Source organism: Acomys russatus, chromosome 10, assembly GCF_903995435.1.
Source record: "Acomys russatus chromosome 10, mAcoRus1.1, whole genome shotgun sequence".
NCBI lineage: Eukaryota > Metazoa > Chordata > Mammalia > Rodentia > Muridae > Acomys > Acomys russatus.
In genome coordinates this window covers 25,244,306-25,271,865 of record NC_067146.1, presented here as the reverse complement: position 1 = coordinate 25,271,865, position 27,560 = coordinate 25,244,306, and positions in this window count along the sequence as shown.

The following is a 27,560-nucleotide window of genomic DNA, read 5'->3' as shown; positions in this document are numbered from 1 at the left end:
GTCTGTCCTGTTAAATGTCTACTATGCCTATCTGGACTCCTCCTCCACGTTAGAGAGTGGGTGTGTTGCACAAGTTCTTTACACACTGCTGGGCCAGCCTTATTGAGCCAGACAGTAACTATCCCCAAAAAGTCTGAATCTCAACTTTGGTGAAGTCCTCCTCCGAGTCTCTGGAGCACTTGATATGAGTCAGAAATATCCTGAGACAACATGTCAGGGTTTCAGCTCTGTGGCTTCAGACACCTTTCATGCCTAGGCTTCGAGTTGATTGCTGTTTCTCTCAGTTACCAGCTCACGTTGCCTCCATCTGGTTTATTTAGTCTTCAACTGCTTTACTGTATTTCTTTCTGCCAGTTAAAATAACTACTATCTTTTCTATATTCCCGAGGAAACTCGAAGAAGCAAAGCCCTTGATGTCATATTAAAATGGGCTTAGGTTTTTAAAATTAAATTCAGTTAGATGCCGTGGGTGAGATAATCCTTTAAAAGACTAAAAAATTCAGACAACAATAACTTTTACCAGGCAAGCATAATAAAAAAATGAATGCATGTTAATATCACAGAAAATGGCCTAACAGTGGGATAAAGAGACATTCTACCCTGTGAAGGGTGAAATTAAAAATTAAGATATTAATCTTGTTTTCTTTCTTTCTTTCTTTTTTTTTTTTGTTGTTGTCTTTGATTTTTTTTTTTTCAAATGGGGCTTGAACCAAGGACCTCACACACACTACAGAGATGTTCCGTTTGAGCTGTATCTCCAGACATATTTTACTTGACTTTAATAGAAGTTTTCACTGTTTGGTGTGCACTACCATATGTAATTAATAAAATTAGGGTGTGGCTATTGTTAATCACTGCATGCCAAAGAAAGTGGAATATAAGTATATACTTATACACAACATATAGTATGAATTAATAATATGGAATGCTTTATATACAATACTTAGTTATAGACAGAAAATGAATATTTTTAATATTGCACAGAAAGTAGTCTGTGATAAAGAGAAAATCTAAGGTGTGAGAGGTGAAATTAAAACTTAAGATATTAGTTTTGTTTTTTTGAGTTTTAATTAAAAAAAAAAAAAAAAAAGAACTGATTCAGCCACATGGTGATGATGGTGCACGCCTTTAATCCCAGCACTCAGAAGGCAGAGGCAGGAGGATCTCTGAGTTTGAGACCAGCTAGGTCTACAAAACGAGTGGACATCCAGGACTACACATAGAAATCCTGTCTCAAAACAAACAAAACAAAACAAAACACAACACACACACACAAATCTTATTTGAGCCTCTGTTGATTCTCTGGTTTTCTATTTTTAAGTTTTATTTTCTGTTTAAATTATTCTAACTACAAAATATTTACATTTATTATAATTATATTCTATTTTGCTAAGGAACTTCCTTGTAAGCATAATGCCCAAAGCCATTCAAGATCAACTATTTACTGATTCTGTTTCTTGGCTACTGCCTATGATTTCCTGTTTCTTTGCATAAACACTAATAATTAGAATTATATGTTGTAGTGACTCTGGATTCTGCTATTTACTTTTGAAGAAACACTGATTCTTTTGTTCTGTAGTCAGCCTGATGACTCAATATCAGCAGTGAGCGTGTGTGGGTTTGGTTATATACTCCACCAAAACAGGTCTGTGAAGATCCAAGGCTGTTTCTTAAACCTCTCCAAGTTAATGAGACTCAAGTACTGTGTCCCTGAGACTCCCAGAGAAGGTTAGGCCTTCATTGTTCTAGCTTTTCAAACATACTTAAAAGGAGTCACACTGCCGCGTTTGATCTTTACTGCTCAGGTGGGGCTTTTTGCTTCTCACCTGGATGCCTGTGTCGGAAGTAAGCCAAGCATTATCGTAGACATTTTGTCACATTTCAGACCGTTGGCAAACGGATAAGCTTTGTATTGCCTAATTAAGTATATGAGCAAACCAGTCCTCCGCCAGACACTCCTGGTGCATTTGCCACAGAGCTTCTACCTCACAGGCACTCATTTCTTGGCAGCGCTCAACTTTCCTCCATACTCCACAAGTTCCACTCACATTAGATGTGAAGTCAATATCCCTTCTTCTTAAGAGGACACCATGCTTGGTTTAAGAGGACACCATGCTTGGCTTAAGAGGACACCTCCCAGGCAGAGAACTGGGAGGCGGAGAGCTGCATCTCATGAGCTGCCCTTCTCTCCTAGCTCTCATTTCAGCACTCTCTTTATGCAGATGTTTCAAGTTGCTTCGTGTAATTCCCCTTGCCCCCCCTCCCCACTTTCCTAGAAATGTTTGGTGCCGGGCTTTGTTAAGTATTAGTGACTCCGTTACTTTTCTATTGTTGTACTACACCATCCTAACAAAAAGCAACCTATGACAGAGAGAATTTAACTTGAGGATCATGGGACTAGATTAAAGTCCATCACCATTGTGTGGGGAGCATGGCAGCAACAGGAAGATGTGGTACTGCGGCAGTAGCCAAGGCCTCTATTATCAGCTCAAAACATGTGGCAGAGAGAGAGAGAGAGAGAGAGAGAGAGAGAGAGAGAGAGAGAGAGAGAGAGAGAGAGAGAGAGAGAGAAGAGACACAGACAGACAGACAGACAGACACACACACACAGAGACAGAGAGAAACAGAATAAGAATGCTTTGAGTCTTTTGGAACCTCAAAACTCACCCCCAGAAACATGCCTCCTCCAAGAAAGCTACGTCTCCTAATCCTTCCTTAACAGTTTCAGCGACTGGAGACCAGTTTAAAGGTATGAGCTTGTGACCTCATTCAAACCATTACAACCAATTACTCTACCCAGGATCAAGCAGATAAGCAACAGAACAATGTTTATTTTCTTGCCTGTTTTATTTTCTGATTGAATACATTTATGATATTTATACCTATGTGTTTTGAATTACTTCAAGAGAAAATGTTACTCGAGTCTGTAAAAGTGTCTTTTATTCTTCAGATGTAATTGTTGTCTCAGAGACTTACAACTGAATAAAACCATCCTGTCTTGTTATTTCTAAACTCTGGCTGGCTGGCTCAACTCAGGTGTTTTGGCCCAAAACTCCACTCCACTCTGACTGATTGAAACTCGCTTCTCTCAGCTTCTCCTGACTTGTTTTATTTCTAAACTCTATGAACTGAACTGCACCAAACTGCACAAACTCAACTAAACTCAGCTCACTCTGAATTGAACTGCATAAACTGTACTGAACTCAACTCCACTGTACTGTCTTCTCTGCTGAACTCTCTCATGCACTCTACTGTATTGTGAAGTGGAAGTTTCTAGTTTCTTTGAAAACTCAGTTGTGTCATGAGAAGTTTTTTCTGCAAGCTGTCTTATGAGAGGGCACATGATGTTTAGAAAGGATATAAATAGAGCCCCACAGACAGTGATAGGATGCTTGTACACTGCTATGCCTTGAAACATTCCCCCAGTCTTTGCTGTTTTTCACTTTGGGCAAAGAAATGCTCCAGGTACTCTGGCTGATTCCGGCCACTTCCACTGACTTGTGTTGATTTGGCAGAAGTTTGCTGTTTCTGCTGGATTGCGCCTCTGCTACTTATTCATGTTGTTGTTTGGTGTTTGCTATTGGACTGGACTCTTAGTATCCTGTGTATGTGTGTCCTTAACTTCAACTTTTGCAAAGCTAGGTTATAATCTAACAGATGATTTAAAAAGCAAAATGTCCTTAGGAACAAAGACTATTTCATATTTCCAGAAAAAAATGAACCAATGTTTAACCATTTTTTCAGGATCTTCTTATGTATCTTAAACAATCTTGAAACTAACCATCTTCCTAACACATTTTTCTTACAACTACCAAGGATAGACAAGTTTATACCAATTTTATTCTTATGAGGTAACAAACATAGGACAGTGAAAAAGCTAGTAAAATCCTGTCCTTTGATAATGATGTCCTACTTGACACATATTGACATATGAATGTGTAACTTCAAAAAAAATGGTAAAATGTTCATTTATAAATGCACAGGAACACACAGTCAAATATACTCACACACAAATGTGTCCACATATGTACAACTACACACACACACACACACACACACACCATAAGAACAAATGGAAAAAGGAAAAAAATCATTCAGTGAAATTTATATTTATCCTATTTCAATACTTTAAATAATTGTTATTAAAGCTTTATTATATTTATATTTATCACAGAATCTTAAGAGCCAGAGCTTAGGGATCAAGCTCAGTACTTAAAACAATTTCCATGAAATCATGAGGATCTTAGGACCCATATAAAATGTTTGGTGAGTGTGGAACTCTCTTGTAATTTCAGCCATGGAAATGGAGACAGAGGATCCCAGAGCAAGCTAGCTAGAGATACTCGCTGGGTCAGAGAGCTCTGAATTTGATTGAGAGAGTCTGCCTCAATAAATAAAACAAGAGATAATGGAGGATAATTCTTGACATCAACTTCTGGTTTTTGCACAGGAACACACAGTCAAATATACTCACACACAAATGTGTCCACATATGTACAACTACACACACACACACACGCACATACGCACACATCATAAGAACAAATGGAAAAAGGAAAAATATCACAACCAATTTTAAGAGCTAAAATGATTTGCAGGAAAGAAGCTCTGAAACTTAGGCACTAAACACCCTTTCTTCTATCAAATAGTGTTCAGGTGGCTTTGATTATCTTGTGAGACACATGTGGCATAAGACTGTACCTCAGGATGAAGAACATGCCTTGGAGTCTAAAACTACATTAAAAACAGAAGTATCAGACGTCCAAAGCAAAATTGTTGTCCAGACTATGTAGATAAATATCCCCACGTGTGCAAGAAACAACTGTTATTTGGATTGAAGGAATTGAAAGGGCATTCCGGAAGTGATTATATAAAGAAAGAGAAACCTGAATGAATAAAACCATCCCAGTCAGTAGGAAACTGAAATATCTTTCCCCTGGAGTCATTAAAATTTCTCTTGACTTTGGCTTGCAGAATGAAAAACAGATTAGAGAAGATAATTTTAAGTACTTTAAGATCCTATGTTAATTGGACACAGTCTTGCAACATGGCTACACACTGTTAGGGCTCAAACTCGGGTGCTGAAACTGAGAGCCCATGCTGTGTACCCAAATTTGCACACCTTGTTAAGTATAAAGTTTAGTTTCACTTTTAACCACCATTCTGTACTGCCTTAAAGTAACTAAATATAAAAAGCAATACCTGGAGAATGTATTCCTTCCTAGTCGTTTGTTCTTATTTTGGCTGAAATACCCTAAGTTAATGTTGGTGGCCACCTAGCTTATAAAGTTTGCAAGTTTTGGCAAATGTTTTCTGAGTTAATTATTTACTAAACCCTTATCCTTGCTATGTCCCCCCTCCCGCTCTTATTTCTAGCCTCATTTTTTATGACACTGTCCTACTTTGAGCCCTCTGAGAGCTTCATAGCACCTGATCTCCACAAGCTTCTAGAGGAATCCTATTTAGCCTTGATTCGTTCCTGATTTAAAGATGTTTTAGGTTTGAAAACTTCAATTATGTCATGAATGGGGAAACCTCTCTTAGGATTAAAAAGAAAAAAAATAGTGATTTTAATTTTTTTTACCCCTTGAAACAAAAAAGAAATAAGATTATTTTCAATTAAAGACGCTGACTTGGCCTAAGGATTTAAGATATTCAGTCTCTGAAGAGCCTGGCTTCCCAGGAGTGAGAATGTTAAATTTAAGCTATAGAATTCACCTGAATTAAAGTAAATCAGCCAAATGTATAACCTCCCTGGGTCTACACAGTTCTGTTCCAGTAGAGACATCCTTGTCTGCAGAGATTGTATGATGGTCTCATATGCTTCCATCATATTTACTGAATACTCAAAACAAGTTTGTTTTTGTTTTGTTTTGTTTTCACCACAACAGTTGTGGTTAAATTAACCCAAGACAAATTCCACCAATTCCTTTTGGAAGCAACAGACTTATTTTCTGATAAGGGGAGAAAACAAACAAACAAACAAATAAATAAGCAAACAAAAAACAAGTTAGAGGGGAGAAAGAAATATTACATTCTTAGAAGATACATTAATTATATTAAGGCATTAGTGTTAGTACTGTTTTTGTTTGTTTGTTTTGTTTAATGCAATCCTCACAGTCAGAGAACACGAGAAACCTGTACTCGAAAATCAGAGTGTGTCTGTTTCTCTACTTAGGCAGGTGGTTTTGTTCCTTTTCTTCTTTGTTCAGCCAGTGTTACTTACTTTTATTTTATCTCATCAAAGTATTACAAACTATTATCATTACTATGACCAAATGGCTGACAAGAAACAGCTTTAAAGAGGAGAGATGTATTTTGCCTCACAGCTGGATGATAGAGAGCATCATGGTGGAGTCGGAAGCAGGGTGGCCACAGGGGACAGCTGCTGTGGCACCTGGAGAATGTAGTTTAGTAACATCTCAGTGTACAAGGAAATGGAGGCAGGACAAGAAACAGAATGAGAGTGTGGGGCGATCTAGAGACTGTAGTGATCAGGCCCTGCCTATCTGCTTCTTCCAGCTAGACCCCGCATATCAATGGTTCCACAATTCCCCCAAACAGTGGGGCTCCTGGAGACCGAGTGTACGAATGCTTGGAGCCTTTGGGATAATGCTTTCCATAAAATCCACAAAAGCTCTGCCTTCTGCTCTCAAGTATCTTGGTGGTAGAGAAGGGTTGTGGAGCAGGGACTCCATGTTGACTGTAATGCCCAGTCTTCAGATTGTATGACTGGTAGGGTGACCACATAATGCCATGGGAAGTCAGGCATTTTGTCCAGGCAAATGTTAAATGTAATGGGACTTTGGAACTACAGGCATGACTGACTCCAGCAAGTCCAGAGGTTTCAACTGTTTTGTTTTGTTTTTTGTTTTTGTTTTTGTTTTTGTTGTTGTTGTTGTCTCTGAGGGTCGTTCCTTCAATGGTTAAATTTCTATGTTCCTTCAAAGGCACTGTCTTTTTTTCTGCACCACTTGTGTTTTAATCCCTTACACTTAGATTTTGCTGTGGCTTTGAAATTTGGTTCCATTTTTCTTCTTGCTTAGTAAGGGTGTCCTGGCCTGAAATTCTGCATGAGAGCTTGAGATCTTTAAATAAATCCAGTCTTTGTCATTGCTCCTCTTTCTCCCCCTCATTCTTTGTTCTTATTTATTTATTTTTTTTCTTCCTCACAGGTGCTGGGAATTGGACTGAGAGCCATGAACATGTTACACAAGACATTTAAAGTTCTACATCCAGCTTTTAATCTTGAGGTAGATACTTATATTTCAACAGCAACTCAGGCGGTACGACCTGCCCACTTTGAATATGGATGCTGAGTGCTACCTGAGTGATCAACTGCTCATGGACTGTAAGCCTGTATAGGCCAGTTTTATTTGTGATTGCACAGTGTAAACCTGCTGGCTGGCAATCTGCTGCTCATATGGGACTGATGATACTGACTGCCCCCTCCTATTGTTACATGAGTTCTATTATTCTTGCTCCTTCAGACTTTTATAACTATGTCTAAATTTGAAGTAAGACTTACAACAGTTGTTTTATGACTTGGTGGGTGATTTTATGCTGTCTTACTTTCTTATCCATGAGTCCAGAGCATCTGGGTCTATGTCATGTTCTTCATCAAAGGTCAGGTTTGCTAAGGGCCTTCCATGTTCACGGTGCTGCTATGGTAGCTATTATTTGGAGTATAAACATAGCCTTACTTTTGATAGGGTGGGCTACATAGATTGAAAGCAAGAGGCATGGTGAATATTTTACCCCAACATGGAGATAAAGAAAATAAGAATGAAATTACTAAAACAAAGTGGAGAACTGCTTTTATGCAGGATTTTAAATTTTACTGATGGTTAGCCAGGTGAATTATCTGTGAAAATGTAAGTGAAGCAGTAACTGTAGGAAGAAAATTGGAGTAGCACGTATAATCAAGTGTTGAGTGTGTAATAACTCCGCAATACTCTGCCTTCTGGCTTTTCAGGACAGATACTCATTCTGCTGCACAGGCAATACATATTTCAGCTCCCAACTTTGCTCTGCAGTTGGAATTGAACTTGTCTGAAAAAGCTATTTCTCTAGTGCTGTGGGATGTGGTTAAGGCTATATTATAATCTAGCATGTTTAGCCATATTCAACTCTTGTATTGTGTCACTTTGAAAAGGCAATATATATTTTCTTCTTTGTCCCCTTATCTCAAATTTGGGACACCTCTGACAGTCCATGCGAAGCACATCCATGGGACTGGCCATGGATACTACTGAAAGTTGATTGTTGTTCCTCCTTTTTCTGGTCTGATTCCATTCACAACATCAAAGAAGAGCAGTCTAGTAAAATGCAAGCTTGACTTCCAGTAATACTTGGATGTCTGACATTGACTCTTGGCCATGACTAGGACAGTGGGATTTATCACATGCTGCTAAAAGTCACTTCTGAACCAGTCTTTTGGCTCCTTTTCATTTACTGGTGACTTCCAAATGGCTGAGCTGCTTAAACAGCGTGGTTTGACGGCATGACCAGAGGAGCATAAAAGTTTTATTGAAGCTTCAACTTTGAGGTCTCCCAAAGCCAAAATTTCATACCCAGGTCTTAGTTCAGTATAGACGTGCAGCAGGGCCTGTACATGTGGATGAGCACTTTGGAACTAGCATCTGGATGTCTTTCTGACCTCAATGTTTGCCAGCGCTTGTTTTCGTTTGTGGCACTGCATCTGTGTTTTTCTTTAAGTAAACACGTTACATGAGAGTACTCTATAAAAGCCATGAGTTCTTTAAATATGTCTGCACAGGAAATCTTTTCAATTCCTTAACAAACTTTCTCAACACAAACCTCAGTCTCCTAGCTTCTTTACAGGGGTCCCTGTCCTGTGAACACAATAAAGTCTTGCAAGTGTAGTAACCTGGTGTATTGGGGTCCAGATGGTCTGAAGTTCCTTCCTTGGAAGGAAACACTGACCCAGATGTGGCCCTTTAGTGGGAAAACTGCAGGCAGAAGATAAAGCTTAAGAGGAATGTCGTCCTGGGGCAACATACCACAAAAGCAGAGAAGTGTAGAAGGAAGAACACAGAAACGGGCTTCAAGGAGACTGTTTGCTTAAGCTTTGCTCTTGTAGGTAACTAAACAATATGTAAAAGGTACTGGGAAAATGTGCGTTCTTGAAGTGGATCCAGAGTCTTGTGCCTGTCTACCACCATCCTACTTTCCAGGTGCCTGTGGTGCTTACAGCTGCTCTGGCTGCAGCACAATTGAGTTCTGGAGTTGCCAAGGGACAGTTGTAGAGATGATCTCTGCAGGGTTCTTTAATTTCACTTTTTCTATGAGTGAAACCATGTCCTTCAAAATACCTATGTTCAACATCTAAGCACTAAAAACTCAGAATGTGATTTTAGGAGGCAGGCCCATTACAGGTACCATGAGCCAATGGTGCTAAGAATAAATTAGACCCTTAATCCAATACAGCAGGGTTCTTACATAAAGCAGATATGTGGCTGCATACACACACACACACACATACACACACACACACACACACACACGGAGGTGGGTGGGGGAGGAGCCATGGAAAACTGAAAGTCAACACCAGGAAGATAGATGCTGCATACAACCAGGCACACCAAAGATAAATGACAAAAATACTGAGATTGAGGGAAGAGATTGGACACACATTTTCACAGTCTTCAAAAGCTACTAACCTTGCCATCCCCTGATATCAGATTTCTGACCTTCAGAATGTTGAGAAAAGTCATTTCATTTATTTATGCAACATGGTTTGCAATTCTTTCTTATGGTAACACTGGCAAATGAATATAATCTTTGCTTAGGATCCAATCCCCTAATGAGTTAATTCAGATTTGTCTGTGTACCAAACAAACAAACAAACAAAAGAAAAACCAATATTGTCAATAGCAGCAGACAAAACATCAAAGACTGTCAAAGACAACCTTGAGGCTGCAGGCCCATGATTAGAGCATTCTTTACATGGAAAATACAACACTGGAATTCAATCAAGTTGTAAGAATGACATTGCATTCTCTGGGTAGTAGAGAAACATCTGTGTGCAGAAATCATTAGGAGTTAGAAATTTAGGTTCTGAACCTAAGAGGAGGGCAGGGTTTCGAGAAATACTGACTACATTTGAGGATGTCAGATCATTAATCATTAGCTGTGGGCTAGACCAGGAGTGAACACAATCACACTTTGCAAGCTGCACCATGAAGGGCTGTGATGACTTCTGTGAGTGGTGCTTGGGTAGCTAAAATTTTCAACCCCGCCCCCACCCCCACGCAGGGAAGAAAAAGTTTGCTACCAAATTTTGGGAGTCAAGTTTTATAGTAAAAAAAAATTAATATAGCAAGGATATATTCCACAGGGAAAATTTTCACAAGAGAGCTGAAATTAAAATCTAGTGCCAAGGTAATTCATAGGAAGAAAGAATAGACTTCTGGGCAATTAGATGGCTTTAAGACAACTGGAAGTTTGCATGCCAAAGAATGAAGCTGCATTCTTAGCTCTTACCACAAGTAAAAATCAAATCCCTATATTTAAACAAGCTAAACATATTACAGTCTTAGGAGAACGAGTAGGTGTAAATCATCATGACTCTAAAGTAGAAAATCATCTCCACTTGTGACAGTAATGCTGTAAACAAGGGCACACAGAGATATCAATAAAACAAACACTTAGAGTGTCTCATAGTTTAGTTGGGTGTAGTGGGGCATGCTTTTTATCCTAACACTTGGGGTATAGGGGCAGGTAGATCTCTTTAAATCTGAGTCCAGACTGATCAACGTGGTGAGTTCTAGTAAAGCCAAAGCTATGTAGAGAGACCCTATCTTGAAAAATAAAACCAAAATGTCTAATAGTTTAAAGGACACCACTAAAATGTGCAATGAAAAATCTAAACAATTAAAATACAGGGAAAAGATTACATTTAGATTTTTTTCAAAGAAGAGATACAAGTATGAGCAAATAAATATATTTTTACATGACGGAAAGAAATGCAAATCAAAATGACTATGACACCAATCACATGACCTAGGGATGACTACAATAAAAGAATGATAGGATTAAGTGTTCATTGTCATATGGTGGAAAGTGGGGTGGGTAGTTTGGTAAATAGTCTTTTACTTAAAAGATAAGTATATATATATATGTATATATATATACATATATATATATTTACTTAAAAGATATAGCACATATCCATTATAAGCTATATAATAATAAGTGATAAAAACATATATATATATATATATAAAACAATTCACCAATATTCAATGCAGCATTGTTCATAATGGCCAAAAGATGCAATCAAGTCAAATTCTTAACTGATTCATAGATATAAATTTTGATATATTCTTTTTTTAAAATTTTTTTATTAATTTATTCTTGTTACATCTCAATGGTTATCCTATCCCTTGTATCTTCCCATTCTTCCCTCCCTCTCATTTTCCATATTCTTATAATGCAATGATATATGGCAATAAAAAATTTAGATTTTGATTCATTCTACTTTCACTAGATTAAGTGAAACAGGATGATGCATTATGATTCCATGTTAACTTGTTCTGAATAGATAGTCTAAAGACACAAAGCATCAAATTCTGGCTGCTGAAGCTGTATGGGGCAGCACAGGGCAGGACATTGTAGCTATGGAGTGTGGAGGGGGCCGGGGGTGGTTTTCTCACTGAAGTAAGCAAAACAATGAGAAGTTACTTGTATTGATGTTCTACTACTTCGTGTTATATTAACAGTCACGTAATTACGCATTTGTTATGGGTGAGTAATAGGGTATGAACGTTAACTCTAAGTAAAAATGAGAAATAATCCGCGGGGGGAGGTTAGGCAATCTGGGACGAGGACATAGTTCTTAGGGTAGACACAGGCTTGAGAGATGAGCTACACTGTTACCTGCGGAAGCAGCAGGATAAAATGCCCAATGAAGGCAGTGCATCATGTTGCTGATGGGAAGGCATTTTCCTCTTCAGTGAGGAATGCCATGGAGCATGGAAGGATTTTGTTACTTTAACGAATTTGATTTGCTTACATACCTTGACACACTCAGAAATAATGATTTTAACAATGGTTTTGGTGAAGGATTTTTATAACCTTAATGTTTTTCTTCTTACTTTGTTTAAATAGATAGCAAATCATTCTATTACTATACTATTTTATATTATTTATAGCTATAAATAAAGTATGGTTGTTAAAATTTAAAATAAATAATTATGAAGTGTGTCCTCTATTGGATCTGCCCTTGCTCTTCCTTTAACTTTATCTTAGCCAGATCCCAGAAGTTTTCAGAATTTTTAGCTATTTGAAAAGCCTAATTCTTATGCTAAAGCATCAGTTCTTAATTTTTGAAATTACCTTTTTGTTTGTTTGGCAGAACATGCGAGAGATGTGCAAGAGTAGGCTCTTATCTGAATTCTAGACATCCTCTGTCCCCTCTTTCGTCTAGTGACATCAGACACGGATGGTTCCATGCTTCAAAGAACATTCCCAGACACACACACTAAGAATTCACCCATAGCCCACAGTCTTCCGAGAAGCAGTCAAGTGACAGGAAGATTATTGCCTTTCCCAGCCTGGAGAGCTAGCCTTTATTTTCTCTGGTAGTTTGTATAGGTGCTTGTACAGGTTTCCTCATTATCCAACAAACAAACAAACAAATAAACCAAAACAACAAAAACTTCCTTCCGGTAAATATCTGGAATGTGGGTAGCAGAAAACTTAGAAGACACTACGCTTTGCAATAGATATGTTCTGATGATAAAATGTAGTTTATAGTTACAGGAAACATTTATTTTAGTTTTACATGTATCGGTGTTTTGACTGTATATAGGTGCAGTGTCTTTGTGCCTAGTACCTGTGGATACCAGAAGGTGGCACTGGAACAGGAGTTCGGGAAGTTTCTAAGCTGTGATCTGAGTGCTAGAAATGGAACTGGGTCCTCTGGAAAGCTGGGAGTGGGAATTACAATCTAAAGATGCCAGTAGACACCATCTTCCCACCTCCACAATCTTTGTTCTTCTTTCTTCCTTACTCCATATTTTTTAAAATTTCTTTTCATTTTTTCTATTTTTGTTGTTTTCTTCAAAATATCAGATTCCATTGACACCTTATCCAAATCCAACAAAATCACTGGCAGCTAGACACTGCATTGATAGTCTCCTCACTGGCGGCTAGGCACTGCATTGATGATAGTCTCCTCACTGGCAGCTAGGTACTGCATTGATAGTCACCTCACTGGCGGCTAGGCACTGCATTGATGATAGTCTCCTCACTGGCGGCTAGGCACTGCATTGATGATAGTCTCCTCACTGGCAGCTAGGCACTGCATTGATAGTCACCTCACTGGTGGCTAGGCACTGCATTGATGATAGTCTCCTCACTGGCGGCTAGGCACTGCATTGATGATAGTCTCCTCACTGGCAGCTAGGCACTGCATTGATAGTCACCTCACTGGTGGGCTTGCTAATTTCCTAGAGTTAAACCACACTATCCAAGCGGAGGCATGTACAACACAAAGATGCACTTAGTACTGAATAATTTACCTCAATATTTTGGTAACTTGGAAAGCAGTGGTGATTATATTTGTAGACTTCTCAATTTTGTTAAAACTGGCAGTGGCTTTTTTGACACCACTAAATATGATACTAACAGCATAGAATACTTGGGTTGGCCCATATAATATCTATCTATCTATCTATCTATCTATCTATCTATCTATCTATCTATCATCTATCTATTTATCATCTATCTATCATATATATATATATATATATATATATATATATATATATAATCTATCTGTGTATATCTATCTATCTATCTATCTATCATCTATCTATCTATCTATCTATCTATCTATCTATCTATCTGTCAATAGAACAAAACATCAGCCTCCAGATTGCGAAAAGATATTCACCAATCCTCCATCCAACAAAGGGCTAATATCCAAAATATAAATTGAACTAAAAAAATAAATAAATAAACATCAACAAGCAGAGTAACCTAATTAAAAATAGCATATAGGGCTAAAACAGAATTCTCAACAGAGGAATCTTGAATGGCTAAGAAGCACTTAAAGAAATACTCAACTTCATTAGACATCAGGGAAATGCAGATTAAAATCACTCTGAGACTCTATCATACACCTGTCAGAATGGTTAAGATAAAAACTCAAGTGACAGCACATGCTGGCGAGGATGGGGATAAAAGCGATCACTCCTTCATTGCAGGTTGCTTGTATAACCACTTTGAAAATGAACCTGGCACTTTCTCAGAAAATTGAGAATAGCTCTACCTTAATACCCAGCTATACCTCTCCTGGGCATATACCCAAAAGATGGTTCACTACACAATGAGAACATTTGCTCAACTATGTTCATAACAGCTTTATTCCTAATAGCCAGAATCTGGAAACAACCCAGATGTTCTTCAAACAATGAATCTATAAAGAAACTGTGGTACGTCTACACAGTGGAATACTACTCAGCTATTAAAAACAAGGAAATCATGAAATTTGCAGGCAAATGGATGGAACTAGAAAAGATCATCTTAAGTGAGGAAACCCAGGCCCAGAAAGACACACATGGTATATATTCACTTATAAGCATATTTGAGCCGTATAGTACAGAATTAATATTCTGCAACACACAGATCCAAAGAAGATAAATGACAAGGAGGACCCAAGGGAGGATGCTTAAATCTCACTCATAAGGGGGAATAGAACAGACAGAGATAGTGGTTGAAGAGATGGAGCAGAGTAGGAGAGAGAGCACAGACAGAAATAAGGATGTGGATTAGACTTGGGGGGATTAGGAGCAGGAGGACAGAAAGACTGAAGAGAAAGAGAAACTGTGGGTGGTGGCATCTCTGTGACAAGCTGGAGACCTAAGTCAGAATTAGCCTCTGGGAGGATATGAATGGGACTCTGAGGTATCTAACAGCAGAGGCTATGGAGACTGAAGAGAATTGCCTCTTCATTCTAGTTAAGACAAGACAACTAATAGAAGGAGAATACCAACTCACCCACAAAATATTAACCCCAAAATGTGCCCTGCCTACAAGACATGCAGGCATAAAGATAGAACAGAGATTGAGGGAATGCCCAACTATTGCCTGGCCCAACCCAAGACCCTCCCTATGGGAGAGAGCCAACCTCTGGTATTACCAAAGATACTCTGATATGTTTGCAGACAGTAGCCTAGCAGAGTTGTCCTCTAAGAGTCTCCACCGGGCAACACCTTGAAACAGATGTTAAGACTCAGCCAAACATTGGGCAAAGGGTAAGGAGTCTTTTGGAAAGGGATAGAGGGTAGATAAATTGACCTAGAGATGACAGGAGCACCATAAGAAGACCAAAAGAGCAAACTAACCAGGGCCCAGAGGGCCTTGTGGAGACTGAATCCCCAACCAAGGATCATACCTGGACTGGACCTAGGCCCTCTACCCAGAAGTAGCCGATTGACAGCTCAGGCTTCATGTGGGTCCTCTAGTAAGGGAAGTGGGCATTGTCTCTGACGTGGACTCTGTTGCCAGCTTTTTGATCACTTCTTCCTGACAGGACTGCCTTGTCAGGCCACAGGGGAAGATGACTCTCTCAGTCCTGATGTGACTTGAAAAGCTGGGGTGGGTGGGTATGGAGGGGCTCCCCTTTTCTGAGGAATAGGGGAAAGGTCACAAGGGAAGAGGGAGAGAGGGTGGAAATGGGAGTAGAGGAGAGAGGGGGCTGTGATATGGATGTAAAGTGAATAAATAAATAAATTAATTAAAATGTGTCTGTTTGAATTATAACTATAACCAATGTTTATAAACACGAAATACTAATAATTCATGTATACTTATTATAGGAAGAAACTTACAGTCTAGGCTGTGGGCATATTTTGTACATATGTAAAATAATCAGAAATATAATTTTATAGATAGTGAGCTATATGTTTTTGAGCTGTGTGAGGTTTTCAAGGTAATGACTACCATACATTTAGGGGCAATTTTTCTCAGTGCCTTACAGTTTCTGAGTCCCTGTGGTATCTTCATTAAACTGTTTCTTACTATCTACCATAACTTGTTTTTCCTATGCTAATTTATCCTGTGACAAATTATTACTTGTTCAGAAAAAAAAAAAAAAAGCATGAATAACAGTTTCCACTCCTCTTGCCAAAGCTGTTAGGAACATTCCATTTGTTTTTCCAAAGCTAATGCTTACCTTTTAAAATAGACAAGACTTGCATCTGAAATCTGATATTTTGTTTTTGTTTATTTGTTTAAGGAAAATATTTCACCTGTATTATTTATGTAGGCACTCACACCATGGATTTCACTGCCCTTTGTATGAAATAAAATTGTGAAAAATAATTAACAGAAACTCGGATAAAGATAATTTTTTTCATACTATTTTAGCATCTAGCTGAAGTACTTTCTATTTATACAGATGTGAAAAATAGTACACTCATAGACACATACTATTTTAGTCAGGAAAGAGAACAAGTTTTGTTTTCTAAGTAAAGTTAAGCAACCTACTCAGAAACTAGATATTGTCTTTCCTTGGTTTTAGAATGTTCAAGGAAGAAAAAAAAAAATCCTTCTGGAATTTTATTTATTCCAATGGATTTTGAAATATATTGCTCAATAGTGGCTACTAAAAAAAATAAAGTGTCACCCTGCTATTTCATTTATTAGTAACTCAAACACACTTACTGCACAGTGACTTGTTCTTTTATACAGTACCAGTCTGGCCTCAGACATACGTAATACGTGATCTTCAAAGATAATTAATGTTTTGAAGCATTTTCTTGATTTATGTTCCTGGCTCACTAACTCTTCCCAGGGAAAATAAGGTGGACCACTGCCAACTATGCCCTTCTCACCTTCCTGCTCACACCTCTCCATCCTGCCAACATCTTGTTTTCACAGTTGTACTGTGTTACCGATGTTCACTCTGTGTGGTCCTTTTCTAATAAGGAAATAGAAAGAGAGAAACTCCCTGATTGATTTTCTCTCTTACCGTAATCCTGGCCTCCTGAGAATTTGGGGGTCAGTGATTTACTCTCCACTCTCCCTCCTCTCCCATTCTCCCCTGAATGACTTTATTGGATAGAGAGCTCAGGGCACTGCCTCTTGGCTTCAGGATGAAGTGTATGCCTGGCATAGCACTTTTCCCTGGGTGTGTATCTGTAGTTCCAGCCCTGTGGCTCAATTGTCATGCTGTGAGTCATTTTGCTCTTTTTTTTTTTTTTTTTTTTTTTTTTTAAACAAATTAATTGGTGCTTCACTAAAATACCAGGTTACTGTCCTGACCTGACAGGGCAAAATGGTCATCTACAAAAGGAGAAGCTGAATGGCTCACAGAAAAGTATAGAGCACAACCAGGGCCAGTGTGATCTAGGAAGGAACTTAGAAACTTAGCTATCCTGCCATGGCACACACTGATAAGGAAAAGCATTCCTCCTTTAAGTTTATCATTCAGACATACTGTAGGAGTGAAGGTTTAAATGCAATATTCCCAAGCTAAGTTCATAGAACAGTTGTCCTGAGAAATTAAACCAGTTTAGAAAGAACAAACAAACAAAAGCAAAGTTAGACTGCTGAGCTTATTTAACTTTAATACTGTTGTTAATACTGGCTTTGGAACACAGAGGACAGTGCACTCTCACTTTGCTCTAATGTCCTTTGTTATGCAACCTTGGCGGCTGGAACCACAAATACAGTTAAAATTGGCAATGGAGCAAAATAACAAAACAAAACAAAACAAAAATCGAAAAACTGCTACAGAAATTATTGTAGGCAACTGAAAGTGAAACAATTTAGCTTAAAATTTAGAATGAGAAAGTAGCCATGGGAACTTGCTTTATTTTATGATGTTAACTAGGTCTGAGTACTCATGACCCCCAGTATTTTTTAAAGTAGTTTTAAAAAAAGTTCCTCTTTTATTAAAGAATATCCTTGTCTCATACAATATATCCTGATTACAGTTTTCCCACCCTCTGCTCCTCCCAGGTCTCCTTGTGTCCGCTTTCATTGAGACTCATTCTCTTTCCAGCTCTCATTAGAAAAGAACAGGCTTCTAAGAAAAAAACAACAAAACATAATAAAATGGAAGATAATAAGATAAAACAAAAACCATCACCCTGAAGTTAGAAAAGGGAAAAGAACAGAAGAGAAAAAGTCCCAAGAGAGAGTATAGGAATCAGAGCCCCATTTATTTACAAACTCGGTAGTCCCATAAGAATACCATATATATATATATATATATATATATATATGTGTGTGTGTGTGTGTGTGTATGTATGTGTGTGTGTGTGTGTGTATATATATATATATATATATATATATATATATCAACAAGCACAGAGCTGACATGAATATTCAAACCTTTAATATAAATGCAGAGGAATAATATTATTTCTTTTTGTATATATTATAGCTTTGAGATATAACATGTAACATATAATATGTTATTACATATATAATATAATAAATATGTATATATAATTGTCACTTGTTCAGAGGACATTGTCCAGAGGACATTGGTTTCCTGGTGTCTTTCATCCCCTCTGGCTCTTACATTTTTTTCTACTCCACATTTATACTGAGTTACAATTTGGTTGGTAACAATCACAGCAATGACAATTGTTCATTTATTCATTATCTGCTACCATTAAGAATTAAGCAGACATTTTCTTCTTTAGGCCTCATAATGACTTCTCTAGATAACATATTAGATTATTATAGCTGTAATAACAAAAAATGCCATAACAAATTGTCGCGTACCTGGTGACTTAAAACCCTGAAAATTTATGCTACCATCTTCTGGGATCTAAAACTCCAAAATCCAGTAAGGATATGGTACTTCTGGTTCTGCAAAAGTGTTTTTTCTTTTTCTTTCTTTCTTTCTTTCTTTCTTTCTTTCTTTCTTTCTTTTTCTTTTTTCCTTGTCCTTTTTCTCTTTCAGGGTTGGTGGTATTACTTAATGTGTGGCTACATCATCCTGACTTTCTTGTCTCCTTGGTTACTCCTGTCCCTTGTAATTCCTAGCCCACACAAGGACAGTTGTTATTCAGTTTAAAACCTACCTAGATAGTTAATGATAATCTTATTTCAAGATAGTCAGCTTAATTACACCTTCAAAGTCCTTTCCTTCTCTCAACTCAGTGACTATTCCCAGCTTGTCTTTGAAGGCCACAAATCAGTCACTATAGGTGACTGGCATTTCCCTTTCTACTTCACAGGTTAAGAAAGGGAAGCATGCTATGTAGCATTTATTAAAGTGTGTGCCAAGAACGTCATACCAGGTTATGTCATTTATGTGCACTGTACTATCTATTTAATGTTCATGGAATCCCAGGTGTCAGGCACAATTGTGATTCCTGGCATTTTACCTACTGTAAAACACTTCTAATTTGCTTAGAATTCCATATAAAAACATAGTCATTCGCTTCAAAGGATTATCTGGCAAAAATGCGAGATATATGGAAACATTTAGTAGGCTAGATTGTTTTAAGAGATAAAAAGAAAGTAAAACAGAAGAAAGATAGAATCCTGTGAATGGATTGCATTTTTCAAGGCATGGCTAGGGAAGGAATTATGAGAAAGAAATGGAGGGGGAAAGGAAGTAAGACAAGGAGCCTTGAAGATGTCTGGGAGCAGAGGATTCCAGGCAGAAACAATAGTCAAGCTCTGAGGCACAGTCTATAAGTACAAGGAAGAGAGGCATCTTAGTGGTGTCTGGTATGGCTGTGTGAATTGTAATGGGAAACACCAATTCTCTTCTAGCTGAGCTAGGGATGAGATCCTGAATAATAGTTGGGTGTAGTTAGAGTAACATACAATACTCTAGAGGTGGATGTTCTGCAGGAGGAAAAGAATTGGAAGCCACTATCACTTAAGCATCCAAATCCAGCGCCCATCCCTCCATGACAGGAGGAAATGATTAAAGCAACAGCACTCTTTGTGAAAAATGCCAGTTCATGTCTTGTTGAAAATTGCATTAAAAAAAAAAAAAAAGGATTTAGATTTTAGGGTTAGTTTCGATATTGGCACACTCAATGGATTTCACAAAGTGAAAACACATGCGCACGGAACTAGAAAATAATCCTAGATGGCCTGAAACATTCATTCTGAAGTCTTGGACTCAGAAATGGGGTATGTTCATTGTCAACATGCCATTTGTCCCCTGTCATTAGAGTGAAGAGGATCAGAGTGTGTGTCTTTAGCTCCCACCGCAACACAACAAGCCGACCTAAGAAGGCCACATCTGCCTGCACAGTTCCGCAGACTCCAGAAAGCAGGCGGTCTGAGAAAGCACAGCCTAATATCATTCCTGTAACTGGGAGGGACATGTTTTTATCCCCCACTACACATTTTGACATCTAATAAAAATAGAAAATCCCAAACAGCAGACCCCAAGAAAGCCTTTTCGATTTATTAGCTAATTCTTGACAGTGATAATTATCAGACGTTACCAAATAAGCACTCAGTGAAAGCAAAGCCAGACAACTGGTGACTCTTTGTGCAATTTATGAGTTCATATTCTTCTTTCCTGCCATCTAGGCAGTGGAGATTTGGGTACAGAGAAAATTCTTGCCAGATACTGTATATGTACATCTTTTTAGAACTATGTTTATAGCAGCCCAACAGTCAGTCTAGAATCTTCCTCACTCTTACCAGGCATTTATTTATCTTTCCTGTAGGAAGAGAATAGAGAGAAGTTAGACTGCTTTGGAACATAACCAAAGCTTTTGGAGAACTGTGTGTAAGGCTGGAGTTGAGTCAAAGTCTAGCTATGAGAAAGTCTTGCTAAGCTATCTCTGGAAAATTGGCTAACCCATGTTCTATGCCATATCTGAGTTTCCCAGAGCAGATCCAAACTCTGGATGCTAGAGAAGGCCAGGTGAAAATGGACACAAACCCAAACGTTTGGTTCCTGAGAGAGAAATTGAGCAACAGCAGCCAAGGGCCAGCAGAGATTTATTGGTTCAGACCCCACAATGACGGAGATGACAGCTGTCACTCATAGCTCCCAAGACTTTTTCAAACGCATACACTCTCAGACATGTTCATCATTTGACTTTGTGGGCACTTGTAAATATTATGGGCAGGCTGAAGGTTTTCAGATAGCCTTATGTTCTTAACATAAATCCAGCTGGAAAATGATAATTAAAGTATTACTTATAAACAGTAAAGACTGAAAATGATGTAATTTCCCTTAAAACCCTGTTGTCATGGCACATTTAATGAGAGTAAATATTAACTGCTCATTATAGTGTGCGCATGTAAAAGAACAGAAAACAAATGGCCCCATCTAAAGTTGGATATGTTATTTTTAGTTTTAATTATGTCTGTTGGAGGTTGGTCTGATTGCTGCCCAAATGAGCAAACTCACTCACATACCTCAAAATGTTTGTAACCTTGCCTAAAACCTTCTTCCTGTTTGACCAATAAAAGGTCAACACACCTGGCCAGGGCAAATGGGATAGGCGTGGCTTAGGTTTCTGGGCATTTTAGAAAAGAGTCCAGAAGAGACAGAGGAGGCTGGAGGAGGAGAGAAGAGGGAAAGCCAACACCATGGCTTAAGTGCAGGAGAAGCACAATGCCAGTGTGGACGGAGGCTTCAGCCTAGATGAAGAGCATTAGCAAGTATTTGGGATTATGGGTGGGAAGTAGCTTGATAGAAATTATTAGAAGCAAATGACATGGGATTGGGGCAGGGTATGTGATACCTGCCCCGATATGGCAAGTAGTTTAGCAGATTAATATCTGCTCTGCCCCAGGGTAACTAAGGCAATGTTAAAATATAACAGGTGTCCTCATTTCATTGATTGTTAGCGGGTTAGCAAATACCACTTTAATAATAATTATAGTGCTAATAATAAACATTTTTAGGTCATACTGCTAAACTAACTCAAACATATGTCTGTTATCTTTCACTCAAATATAAAGTTAGCTGAGTTTGACTAGTAGAGTTTGGAGAAGAGTTGTGAGTTTTACTTTAAAATGAGAGATTTAGACTTGTAGTTTTGTGGAGCATTCTTCCCAGATGATGCTCAGTTTGAGAAGGGCCCAGCTTGCCCAGCTTCCTCAAAGTATAGTTTATAGACTTAGTGAGTACAAGTATAGGGTTAACATTATTTGGAGGCTACAAAGCAGTTTGTTGTCTAAAGTCCCCATGATCCTATAATAACCTGGAAGAGGTGGTAACTGATCATCTTGAGAAACTTGATCTGAAGACGAACAAGAGTTCCTAAGTTGGTCAAATTGAACTAATGAGCATCTTCTGTCTAAGAGGCTGGAAGGAGAGGTTTGGGGAGATTGCTCAATGGATAATGCTTGCATGAGCATCTGAGTTTATATCCCTTGCACCCACATTAAACAGCCGGCTTTTGTGCATCATGCCTGTTATCTCAGTGCTCATTGGGAAGATGGCAGAACTTCTAACCTCACTAACGTGGATGTCTATCTGAAACATAGGCTCCAGATTCATTGAGAGACCCTGTCACCGAGAATAAGGTGGAAAGCAACTAAGGGAGGTGCTTGACAAACACACCTGCATGCACCCACATATGCCTTTTAAAACACTGATTATCCATTGTTGAGATCAGTCTCAGCAGGGCCATTATTACCTCATACGGCTATTCCCATGATTTTGAAGAAAAACTGAAGAGAGCACATGGAAGCTCGGGGACCATTTGTGTTGAATGACCATGTTTTAAACATTCAGTGGATTAAGGCCTGGGATAGCCTTCAGCAGCTAGATCTACTGTGGTTTCTGCTGAACTGAGGCCTCAGAGAGACTTCCCAGCAGTTTAAATGCACACAGAGAAAACACAAGAGTAGGAGGGTGATCCGACAAATATAAGTGAAATCCACTCAGTGAAGGGTTGCAATGAACAGCCCAATAGCGACTATGTGATGAGAGTTAGTCTCACTAAAGGCCTATGATATTTCAGATTCCAGAAATACAACTAATCTAACTTTAAACACACAGAACAGATGAGCTCTGTTGTTATTTAGCATTTGGCCCAGACTCGGAGCAGTTATTTCATGGTCTTATAAGAATTATGATGAGGAAGTATAAGCAAAGAGTTTAAATGCTTCACTTTAAAGAGACAAGCCTTCTTTTGGGCAGCAGGGACATGTAGGTTGGGGCGTAGCCATGTGGGCAGTGATACCCAAACCAGCAATATTCATCTTCCCATTTCTGCTTATTCCTCAGAAAACTTCTACTTAGTAGTAAGTCAGCTAAGTTTGTTTTACTTTCCATTTCAAGGTTAACAAAGGCTGAAACTATGATTGTGAACTCATGGTCTCCAGAAGTCCTGTTCCTCATTACTCCACGGTCTTGCAAGGGAACAAACCAGGAAGAAGTGACAAGTGACATGCCCTTTTAAGTCTTCTAAGACATAGTTAAAAATAAAAACCAAAAGAAGTAAATGTGGTCCAAAATGTATTTTTGAAGAAGAGAGTAAGTGAAAAAAAAATTATTTCTGGTTTTCAGTGGATAATATAAGTGACCAATAAGAACGGGATAGAACCACGGTGACAGTAGATTTTTCTTTTGAAGTAATAGTACACTGAGGTATAAACCTGTATGGAACTTGATTTTTTTAAACTAGAAGCTACTCAATTAACTACAGCAAACAGTAGCTATAATAGTGTTTTTCCTCACTAAGGTAAACAGAGTTGTGAAGATCTACTTTTCCTTTTCATGGGTAGGATACGAAGAGTGATACAATTTGTTCATTGTTAAGCAGAAACAATATGGCAGCCCCTCCTGGGAAACATCACTGTGTTGGGGATTTAAAGCAATATGACCATCTTTTTATCAGCAGAAAATACAAGAAGTAGACAATTCTCCTGATACTCATCGGAGGGACAAACTAGGAGAGCAAAGGCCACCTACCTCCTACAAAAGACACAAGCCTCAGGAGTCCAGAAAAAAGCAACCAACACTTCACATCCAATGAGTCCCAATGCCCTTAACTCTGATGTCCACATTTTAGCAAGGTGTGCCAATTATTTAACAGCTGCCACATTATTTATAGGTACAAAATGCACAAATTAATCTCATGAATAATTCATCTGGGTGGTTGTGAATTTACAGTGTACAGTATAAAACTAAAATCTATTTTTGTTAACCTTGGGTTAGATACAAATATTTCTCAATTGATACTTTTGGAACAGCACAGGGCTTAAACTGTGTTGAATCAAGATTGGGTGGAATGAAAAGGGAATACAACTATCTAGAGAATCTCTGGAATTTTCTGAAATATGCAGAGAATTCAAACAAAAGGGTGGGAATGTCTGGTGTAAATTATCAAGTTTGGCTTTCTCTATTTGCTTTGGATGTATAGCTAGAAACATCATAATAGACAAAAAGGTTTAATGTGTAAAAATAGCTATCTGTGTCTTTCCCTCAAAGCTCTGAAATACACACTCATAAGGTGAAATAGTTTGATGGCAAAAACAGTTGAGTCTTATCCTGACGGAATGGCAGGCTGTCAAACTCCCTTATCAATCAAGAAAAACTCTAACTAAGATAACTCATAATCTATTTTTAAACTTGAAACAGAAACAAAAATCTTACTTCCCCACAGTAAGACATAAGACCGACACTGTGGACCTGAGAGAAAGACAATCTCAAGTTTGTTTGCTGGTAGACTCCTAGGGAGCCGAACACAAAAATCCAATAAATAATTAGCTCTCCTGTGACAGGCTTCTGAATTACTGTGATACATTAATTGGACAAAATTAGCATGAATTAAGGCAAATAAGTATAACATGTAATTTATTACTTACTAAGCATGGTGCTGCAGTGGAAGCTTCGGATCTCCCTCAAGATTGCTTTAACAGCTATAATGCATTTCTTAATTTACTCTGTGGAAAATCAATTTTTTCAGAGTTCATTAAGCACCAATATGTTACAATGCAACCCTCTAGAGCATAGAGCCTCAATACATTATGCAAATCCGCGCCAGTGTATTACCAATATGTAAATAGCAGTAGTACTATTGTGGTCTACCTATTGATGAGACTGACCAGAACAAAAAAAATACCTAAAACTTTGTAAACATCTTGAGTTATTTTCTAAATGACAGAGATGTTACATGCAGTCATTACCGATAATTCTTCCAACGATTCAGGTTAATGAATCGAGGTGGTATTGTTTCCTTTTAGTTTTATAGTTTTTATTTTATCCTTTCTGGCCAATAAATCAACAAGTGAATAGGAAACATACACAATAAACTTACCAAATAGCTTTAATAAACATTGAACTCAATGAGTCACTTTACAGTTTTAGTTGGTACTGGATTTGACTTCATTTAAATCAGAGTATTGACCAGCTTTTAAAGCCACACGTCCTAGAGCTACAACTCGATGCTCCGTACCTTTGGGCATAGGTTATATGACCCACTGGCTTATCTAGGTCATATTAGAAACAACAACCAGAAACATTGTAGTACAGAATTTGACTGAATATAATTTTTAATTTTTTATTATAAAAACAAGAATGTAATCAAACGAAAATTCTTATTGATTTTAAATTTTATAGGCCAGCAAGGTGTGGTGATACATGCCTTTAATCCCTGAACTCCAGAGGCAGAGGCAGGTGGATCTCTGCATTAGAGGCCAGCCTGGTTTACAAACAGAGTTCCAGGACAGCCAGGGTTATACAGAAAAACCCTATCTTGAAAAACAAAACAAAAACAAACAAACAAAACAAAAACCAGCAAACAAACAATTGATAAAGAATTGAAAACTCTTAATATATGATTTTTTTTTTAAGATTGTTGATTTTGGTTTTAGTAACCTAATAAGCAATATTTTTGGTTTTATAACTGTTTTTAAAAACATTTTTATCTCTAGTTAATCTTTATTATTTCTATTTTTTCTAAGGGTTATGCATGGCAATAAAATCAACCAAGTCTTGCTTTCAGGAATAACCTGCTCTGGACTGAATGTGCACCCCTCAAATTCGTACGTTGGCATTCTTACCCTCTTTGTTATAACATTTTGAAATGAGGTGGCATTTGGCAGTTAGATTCACACGATGGCTTAATAGGAGAAACCTCAGGATAGAATTACTCTCACTTCAGACTTTCAGTGTTCAAAACCAAGAAAAATGTATATCATTTGGGCCATAGCATTTTATTATGGCTGTCTTCTTTGGCTCTGATATAGGTTGTTTGCAACAACATAAATTTGGGCTGTATAATAATTTTGTGAATTTCAGATACTAGATAGAGTATGATCTAGGTGGAGGAGGTAGAAAATACCTGCATGTATGTAGAAAAAGTGCCTTCTCTATGGCACTTTAATCAAATGTCTCTTTGTCCAATCTGTCAGACATTAACACTCAACTTCTTTTATTCTGTCTTACTTGATCTCCTTACAAAATAATGTTTTCCTCTCATAACTAGAGTTTTAATAGCCTTCTTTTCTCTTTTCTTTTTTTGCCTCTATGAAACACTATAACTCTATGAAATAAGCGAATGTTGTTTTATTCACAGATGGGTCCCAAATGCCACGAGTAACACCAGGTATGAAATAGATGCTTGGTAAATATTTTTCCTCAATGAACCAATATAAACATTGTGTAAACATGATTCTGTTTCTTCAGTTCTATTTGTACAGAAGCACACAGCAGAAGAAAAGGTCCAATAACAAATGGAGAAAGTATCCTATGGGTTATAAAAATTAGCCCAAGTAAGGCAAATACAATGCTTATTATAGAGCAAGAATATAGTAAGCATTTAATAGCTGGTATTTTTAAGATTAATATCTTATTGTTGACTGTTAGAAGCAGTAGGCTTTTCAGTTTTACAAGTTATACTAATTTCTTTCACCCATAAACCACACAGTTGTATTTAATTATTTCCAAATTAATATCCTTTGCTGGATATTTAAATTATCCTATTTTTTTTCTAACACAAATGCTTGCATCATGTTGGTCTCAACACTTTTTATGTTTGTTTGCTCTTTTTCTTCATGACACTTAACAATTTGCATTTGCATATTTATTAAAATATAATTTAAATGTGTTTTCTATGTGTCATAGCTGCAAGGAAGGCGGGTTCTCATAGAATTCAGTTGCCTTGTTGGAGATTGGCAGTGTGCTTCTCCACAAAATTAGTAATATCCACATTTATATCCATATATGATATATTCATATATATGTATATAAAGCAAAAGACTTTATTGAAAATGAGTTTGATATGATCAAGTCAAACTGGAGGAAAACCATCAAGAAATCTGAAAAATGAGGAAAATTGCTTAAAGATTCTTGGACTGTATACATGGAATGATAATCCTTTTTTTTTAATTTTATTAATTTTTTCAGATTACAACTCCATTGTTATCCCATCACTTGTATCCTCCCGTTCCTCCCTCCCTCCCACTTTCACCCTCCTCTCCTCCCCTAGGCCTAAGACCAAGGGGGACCTAATAAGCAGGCTACCAAGATGAACTTGATAGCCTACAGAATGGCAGTCTTCCTCTTTATTTCCTTCTTTTCTTCCTTCTTTCTCTTGTTCTTCCCTTTCTTCCTTCTTTTACTACCATTCATG